This window comes from Myotis daubentonii, chromosome 1, assembly GCF_963259705.1.
Source record: "Myotis daubentonii chromosome 1, mMyoDau2.1, whole genome shotgun sequence".
Lineage (NCBI taxonomy): Eukaryota > Metazoa > Chordata > Mammalia > Chiroptera > Vespertilionidae > Myotis > Myotis daubentonii.
The window spans coordinates 232154163-232162714 of NC_081840.1; positions in this window are offsets into that span (position 1 = coordinate 232154163).

Below are 8552 nucleotides of genomic sequence, written 5' to 3' on the forward strand. Positions count from 1 at the left end.
GAGGGCGTGACGACCATTTGCATATTAATAATTGGCTCTTAAGTCAAACTGTATGTCATCGTGACAGTGAGAGAATCCGACGAAAGATGGCAACGGGAACACGCACAGCAGTGGGGGGAGCAGCTGCAGCGGTGTCGTTGAAAACTGTGGGGTTAAACCCTGAGATCAGAAGGGAATATGGTTTCAAGTTAGTTACCCGAGCAGAGCATGAGAGGCCATACAAGGAACAGCAAGGAACCCCGAAGAAGGCACGTCAGGAAGATAAGGGTATAAGAGTAACAAAAGGTGACCGTGAGCAGCTGCACAGCGCTGGACAGGGAAATGCTGGCGACTGGCCAGCTTTCGCCAAAGATCTAACATGCCAAGCCTGGCTCACGGAGAAATGGAAAATAGACGTGGTGAAGCGCTGAGGAGTGAGGCGGGGTGTGGTGTGAAACAGGACGGGCAGGGCAGGCCTCGCTGAGAAGGGACGCGTGAGCCCAGACTCGAGGTGAGGCACGCAGGTGACGGGGGCCGAGTGCCCCCTGGAGAGGGCAGACGTGCAAAGGCCCTGGGGTGAGCCCGCGAGGCTGCTCCAGGAGCCCCCGGAGGCCGGGTGCTGGGTCTGAGCGAGCAGCGGAGGTGGCAGGGCCCGGGGGCAGGACTTGGCCTCTATTCTGAGGAGATGAGGGAGCCTCGGGACCTGGAAGCCAAGAGTGAGGTGAGGTAGAAAGGGTGGTGCCGGCTGCTGTTCCAAGAACAGCCTCTAGGGGGCTGCGTTCGGGAATGGCCACTGTCCTGGGAGGCACCCGGGTTCCGGGACCCCCGACCGGCTCCCAGGGAAGTGGGGAGTCTTGGGAACCTGGAGACCAGAGCTGGAAAGGACACTGGACATCGCTGTCCACGCCCCAAAGGACAGATGGCCCAGGAGGGGCCTCTGAATCCCGGGTTCCTGGTCCTCCCTCCACTGCCCAGAGCGGGGGTGCTGGTGGGGGGAGACCTGCACCTCAGACTCTCAGAGAGCGAGCGGCCACCTGGTTCCAGGAACAACCAGGGGTCATCGATCTTGCGGGTGACACCGAGGACTTAGCGGCTCCCCGTCTGCCCCCCCCCCCCCCGCCCCCCGACCGTTCCGCCTGCGCTGGGCTCTGTGGTTGCCGCATCCCCCCGCAGCAGGAGCAAAGCCCGTTTGCCTAAATTTAGCAGCTTTTCTTGGAAGAGAGAGCGTGGTGTGACCGTCAGGGGACCCCCCACCCCCGCTCCCCCCTCCCGTCACCCGCCGACACTCAGGCAGCCTGCGGCCAGGTGGAGGGGAGGGGGCACAGTTTCCACTGCCAGGCCCTTCTGTGGTGGGGGCCCCACGCGGGAGCCCCGAGCCCCAGGCTCCGTCCCCATCACAGTGAGGGGGGGGGCAGGGGGGCGACTGTGTGCCCAGCTGTGATTTAAGAGCCTGGTCAGAGAGGTGGGTCTCGGAGCTGGTGCCGGGCAGGGAGGGGGAGGGGAGGGGGAGGGAAATGGGAAGGGAGGGGAGGGGAGGGGAGGGGGAGGGGAGGGGGAGGGGAATGGGAAGGGAGGGGAGGGGGAGGGGAAGGGAGGGGAGGGGGAGGGGGAGAGGAGGGGAGGGGGAGGGGGAGAGGAGGGGAGGGACCTGCCCTGTGCCACTTGCCCTGTGCCGCTCAAGCCCCTGCAGCCTCTCTTTTCTCCCCAAGACAGAAGGTACTGCCCCTGGTGACTGTCTCAGAGTCAAGGGTCAAGGGTCAGGGTCAAGGGTCAAGACTTCAGTTCGCACCGGCTTGGGACCTCGGTTGGCTCTGGAGGTGGGCGCCAGAGGAGGAGCGAGGAGACGCCGCGCCCACAGCTCAGGGCGCCGCCCTCCGAAGGTGAGGCCTGAGGCCCAGCCTCCTGCCCGCCCCAGCCCACCCGCGGGCTCTCCCGGGTGCGAGGCCGGGCTGCCCTGCTTCCTGGGCCTCAGTCCCAGGGAGTGAAGTGCAGGTCCCCGGCTGCACCGCCCTCTCAGCATCGCCGCCGCCTCCCACCCGCTCCCCACCCTCCGGCCCCAGGTGGGCTGAGCCCGCACCCTCCGGGCAGAGGGGGTGCCGCGTCTGAGACATCCCTGGGCCCCGGAGACCGGAGACCGCAGACCGAGGGCCTTCCCCGGGCGCCGGGCTGGAGCCCTCAGGCCCGGGCGGCCTCCAGCGGCGGAGGCGGCGAGGAAGCCCCGCCGAAGGGCCGAGCGCTGTCCGCGGTGCTGACCGCAGGCTCCTCCGCCCGCCCGGCTCCGGCCCCCGCGGTCCCCACCCTCCGCCCTGCCCAGGCCTCCTGCTGCCCAGCTCCCGGTTACCCGCGCTGCCCGCTCCCCCCCTCGGCTGCCCGGTGCGCTCCACGCGGTGCGGGGAGGGAGGCGTGGCGACACCGTCCGCCTTCAGGGCTCGCGGGCGCTGGGAGGCGAGCAGGCGTGTAAACGGGCGGATCGGGCGGCGGTTCGAGCGCGAAGCGGTGCCGAGGGAGCGGCAGGCCCGGCAGCCCGACTCCCGGTCGTTCTCCCACCAAAACGGTTGCCAAGCGCCCAGGCTCACCAGCGGTCCCCCACGCCGGCTGCTGCCAAGCCGGGGCGCGTTTTCCTAGTCGTCACGTGTGTGTGCGGAACAACTGCGTTTCAATGTCCACTCTCAGGCCACGGCCCGTGTCCGCCGGGGCCGTGAGCGACAGGAGCCTCCGTTTCCGGCTGTGGGGCCGGAATAAGCGGAACCTGCGGGGCGGGGGGGGGGGGGGGGGCGCTGCGGCGTCGGAGCATCTGAGACGCTGCACAGCGCACACGAGGGAGCAGGTTTGCGCCAGAACTAACACCTGCGCCCCAGTAACTGTAACGAAATAGATGGAGCAGGAGCTGTAGGGGTCACTGCTTCCTACCCCGCCCAGGCTCGGGGCCGGGTCCCTCCTGTCTACACAAGCCGGAGGCCCCGTTTGCGGACCTCGCGGGGGGTGCGGGGCCCCGCGGGAAGGATGGCCTCTCCCTGAGCGCGCCCCCCCCCCCCCGCCCGCCCGGCCACAGGCCACCCTTCCTGCTGACCCTGACCACCTCCCAGCGCTGTCCCTCCTGCCACTCGGCGAGGCCGTGCCCCGGATGCCGGACAACCGCTGGCTCCCATGGTCCTGAGCCAGACGCGGAGTCCTGGTGCTGCTCGCCCACCCGCCAGGCGCGCCGAGAGGCCGAAGGAAGGAGAGCATGGCGAGAATCCGAGTGAGGGCGCAGGCGACAGGCCCCGGGAGGTCGCGCCAGCAGGCGGCCAAGAACAGGGAAAACCACGGGAACCGCCTCAAAAACCGGAGAGGAAAGCGTTAGGCGTCAACGTTGTGAAGAAAGCCCAGCCGCGTGACTCCGTGGTTGAGCGTCCACCTGTGAACCAGGGGGTCACGGTTCAGTTCCCGGTCAGGGCACAGGCCCGGGGTGCGGGCTCGATCCCCAGTGGGGGACGTGCAGGAGGCAGCCGGTCCAGGATTCTCTCTCATCACTGATGTTTCTCTCGCTCTCCCTCTCCTTTGTCTCTGAGATCAATGAAAACACAAAGTTATGCCCTGACCCGTGTGGCTCAGTGGATAGAGCGTCGACCTGCAGACTGAAGGGTCCCAGGTTCGATTCTGGCCCAGGGCACATGCCTGGGTTGCGGGCTCGTTCCCCAGTAGGGGGTGTGCAAGAGGCAGCCAATCAATGGTTCTCTCTCATCATTGATGTTTCTATCTCTCTCTCCTTCCCCCTTCCTCTCTGAAATCAATAAAGAAATACATTTTTAAAAAAAGAAAATGAAAACACAAAGTTATGCCCTGACCGGTGTGGCTCAGTGGATAGAGCGTCGACCTGCAGACTCCAGGGTCCCAGGTTCGATTCCGGTCGGGGGCATGCACCTTGGTTGCGGGGACATCCCCAGTAGGGGGTGTGCAGGAGGCAGCTGATGGATATTTCTCTCTCATTGATGTTTCTGACTCTATCCCTCTCCCTTCCTCTCTGTAAAAAATCAATAAAATATATATTTAAAAAACCCACAAAGTTATGAAGAAAGAGGAAAAGGATTGTAGGGTTTCAATATATGAAATGGGGGGGGGGGGGCGGGCGGGAGCAGAAACGTCCAGTCCCCGGCACAGCGTCAGCACAGGAGCCCTGCACCGCGCTCCGGGCCGCGCTGAGGAGCCGGCCAGCCGTTGCTCTGAGGCCGCTGTGTGACCTTCCACTGCACGTCGCTTCCCCGTGGGGGGAGTCGGCACTCTGAGCACGGCAGGAGCACAGACGCGAGGCAGGACAGACGAAGCAAACACTCTCATCGTGTTGGCAGAGACAGTGCCAGGAGGACCTCGCGAGATATTTCATCTGAAAGAAAAAAATATTCCCGAGCTCCGTCCACTGTGAGGCCCGCAGCCACGGCGAGGCGGCACAGCGCGCGTCCGTGCTCTTGTGCCTGACGGGCGCACCCTTTCCCGGGAGGACCCGGGGCTCCGGAGGCCAGGGCTGGTCCCGGGGCTGGTCCCAGGGCTGGTCCCAGGGCTGGGCGGGAACTGGGGGCATGAGTCGGACCCTCTCATACACATGCTGGAGAGGACGGTGTCAAGGCCACGAAGGCCACACCAGGGAGACCCGGGACCCCTCTCACCTGCAAGGCCACAGCTCTGACTCCCCGCGGGAGAGGAGTTCCAGCGGCCCCACGTCCTCCCAGCGCTTGGCATCTGCCGTCCTTTAAATGCTCGCCATTCTGGTGGGAGTGGGACAGCGTCTCATTGTGTTTCCGTTGCACTCTCCTAAAGACTACGATGTTGGGCTTCTTGGCCGTTAACGTAGCTTCTTTAGTGACTGTCGATTCAGCCTCTTGCCCATTTTTAAGTTGCTATCTTATTGATTTGTCAGAGCTGGTTTTTTAATGTATATATACACACATTCTGGATAAGTTCTTTACCGGGTATACGTTTTGCAATCTTTTTCTCCCAGTCTGTGGCTTGTCTTTTTTCATTTTCTCTAAAAGCTTCTTTTGCAAAGCAAAACTTCTATAGAGTCAATATATTGACTTTTTTGTTTTATAGTTTGTGCTTTTGTGTCCTATTAAGAATTCACCGATGCCAGTTATTGAGAAGTATTGTTTTAGCTCTTAGGTTTAGCTCTGCGTCCGCGAGGAGTTAAGCGGGCGGGAGGCGCGGTGGGGAGGGGGGTGCTGACCTGGGGTCGCTGATGGGCCATTGGTGGTGCCAACTGAGCAGGGCTGGGCCCTCCGTGAGCTCGTCATGGCCCCCGGCAGGTGGGGAGGAGCCGGAGTCTCCGGTGATCACTGACCGTCCGAGCGATGGTGTCGGCAACTTTCCCAGGCAGCCCCTGACCTTCTCTAACCACCTCCTCATTCGACCCGTGCAACACCCTGGCCAGACTCCTCTGTCCTGTTGTACCGGGAACAAAGGGCTGAAGCACAGAGAAGCTCAGCCACCTGCCCAAGGCCACACAGCAGGCAGGGGTGGCGCTAAGATCGAGCCCCGTCCCGCTGGTCTGCTCCAGGGCAGGTGGCGATCGCCCGGTTCCTGCCGCCCTCTCTTTGTCCACCGGGCGCACACGAGGCCGGCCGAGCAGTTGTGTGTAGGGATTAGGGAAGACGTGGGGGTTCTGGGCCCAGCGGGTCGGCACCGAGGCTCGCTGGTCGGTGTCTGACGGGGCTGCTCGGTCGCCCTGAGGTATCGGCTGAGCCCAGACTCGAGTGCCGGCCACTTGGGGCTCCTGCTCACCCCCTAACACGGCCTTGTCTGGGGACGCATGTCATTGAGGAACCACCCTGGTCAGATGGCGCCTGGACACAGGTCCCTAGAGGGGCTCTCACCAGGGTGGGCAGGGGACGGGAGGGAGGCTCAGCGCCAGGGTCGGGAGCGGCCGAGTGGCCAGCACCTCTGTCCTCTGGGACAGGGAGGGGCCCATGGTTACTGCACAAGAGAAGGGGGGGGAGCGTCACAGGGCCTGGGGCTCAGGCCGCCTCCCACTGAGGCCCTGACCTTGCTGGGCTCCCCCTCCGGCCTCTGCTGGGCTCCCACCGGCCAAGTCCACTGGGAGGCACAGGGCACAGCAGTCTGTGGACACCAACCCACAGGCTTCCGGGGCAGGAGAGAGCGGGGAGGGCAAGTGGGAGCCCCCAGAGGTCGCGGCAAGTCTGTGACTGGAGAGGGACTGGGGCCGCTGACCTGCGTGTCACTCCCTGGCAACCAGACTTACAAACAACTGTGGGAGAAGGCGGCCCAGCTGGCAGGAAGCAGCCCCTCCCAGGGGAGTGAGGAGGCCTTAGAAGGCCTGCAGGGCCTGGGAGGGCTCCCCACCGAACAGAGGCCGGGGCTGGGGGACAAGCTGGGGGGACGCACAGGGCTGGGGTACCCGGCCCCAGACCTCCTGCTGGCTGGGCTCCTCCTCCCAGGGCGGGGGACAGGGAGGGCTGGACGAAGGGAGCGAGTGAAGTGGATGTTTCGATCCCTGCGGCTCTGGGTCTGAAGGGGATGCGGGCGGGGCTCCCTGAGGGGCATGTGCCCGGGGCGCCCCATCTGAGAAACGAGCCCTTCGCCCTCGGCTGGGGGCCCCCCAGCAGGCACATTTGAGAGCTTGGGGCCCGGACGTTTGAAAACCATTTCAAGACATCTGACGCGCCCCAAGGACACGTGGCTTCGCTTAGGCCGGCCGCCGCCTTTCTTGTGGGATGCGGCCGTCCCCGCGAGCCCTCGGACCGGGAGGGGAAAATGAAAACCAAAGTTGGAAGGATCCTCGCAGCTTCTTGCCTTTCGTGCGCCTCTCCTTCCCTTTCAAGTCGGCCCCTCCCCGCGACTCTGCAAACGTGCAGCCAGTGCTCGCGCCGCCCGGGCCACATTTGATTCTGATTTGCGCCCGGACCGTGCTGACAGGCGGCCCTGGCCGATAATGGACGAGGCCGGGCTCCGCGAGGTGAGGCCCGGGCCCGGCCATCCGTCTTGCTGCCGCCGCTCAGCCAGCGGCCAGGGGGCTGCGGGCCCAGCCGGGCGGGGACGCCAGGAGCCAGCAGTGGCCACCGTCTGCCGTGCCGTGACCCTGGGCCGCGGGAGAGAGGACCACAGCACACCGCGGGGGCAGGGGTCACTGCGGGCTGAGTGCCCACGGGCTCGGACTGCAGTGGCCACCATGGCATCTAAACGAATGACCAGACGGAGGTGAACTGAGGCGGGAGCGCCTCCGGCCGAGGCAGGTGGGCGGTGGCGGCCGGAGCCTGGCCGTGGCCCACAGTGTCCGCCCCAGACGGCCGACAGCTGGGTCGATGGACATGCTTGGCCAACGGAGGCAAAAGACACCGCTTGCCAACTCTCTGGGCACCTTCCTTCTGAGGGGAACATAGGGCACATTTTACATGCAAGGAAGTAGCAGTATCGATACATGAATAAGCATGTCCGCAGATGACAGCCAAGTGGCCCTGACGCGTCTGGAAGAACAAATTTACACACGGACCCAGACGCGGAGCCTGGGCCACGATGGACGGAAACCGCTCTCAGCCTGGACACAGCGAGCATGCCTCTGCCGCTGGCGCCTGCAGACCTCGGCTCACTCCTCGGCCCCCTCCCCCCCCCCCGCCCCCCTCCACCCGCCTGTGCCATGGACTCAGCTGCACTCTCCCGTGCGTGGCCGTCAGCCCCGGGGCTGCTGACCCCAGGGTGCGGGGAGTGACTGCGCTCAGGGCCTCATCGTGGGAACGGGCCAGGCGCGCCTGGAGGACCAGGGACACGCAGAGCACACGGGTCCCAGTTGGCTCCACCAGGGCTGGCCAGGGTGCAGCGCTGCCCGTCTGCCCAGCGACCACAGGCACCGGCGCCCGAGCTCGGAGGTTTGCTGTGCAGCCGCAGCTGAGTGGCCAGAGGCCTGCGCGGCGTGGGCACCGGCTGTCCGGCCTCGTCCGTCCTCGGCCTCTCGCTGGCCGGGCAGCCGGTCGGGCTCTCTGGGTTCCGCTCCCCTCAGGACACGGCGCTGGGCCTGACTCTACCGGCCCCTCCCACGCAGGGCGCACAGCCGCAGGGCAGAGCTCGAGGTGCCGGCTTGGAAGGCCCGGGCCCAGCCCCGCAGCTGCGGCCACGGCTCACACCTCACACCCTGGGCAGCGACCTCCTTCCCTGCGGGCGGAGGGCGGGTGCGGACCAGCACCTGCCTGCCGGGGCCGCGTCAGACACAGTGCTGAGCGCCGAGTGTTGGGCACACAGCTGGCATTTAAAGAAGGGCCTGGCAGCGGGGCCCAGGCAGGAGGCGGCGGCCCTTCGGCCCCGGGGCGTCGTGCCAGGCCTGTGCGGGGTGTCCTCCGGGCTTGGCCGGATCTGCCCTCCCCGCAGGAGAGTGAGCAGAGAGACACTGCCAAGTGCAAATTTGATAACCAGACGCCATGCTGGGGCGCGCGGACAGCTCCGCGGCTTTGATCCCCGCTGCCGGCCGCTTGCTAGCTGCCCGGGGTCTGTTTTCCATTTCGGGTTCAGCTGCGCCCTCCTTGACGGGAGATCAGTTTTCAAGCCCCGGCAGACTGAGCAATGGGCGTGAGGAAAGGCCTGCCCCCTCCCCC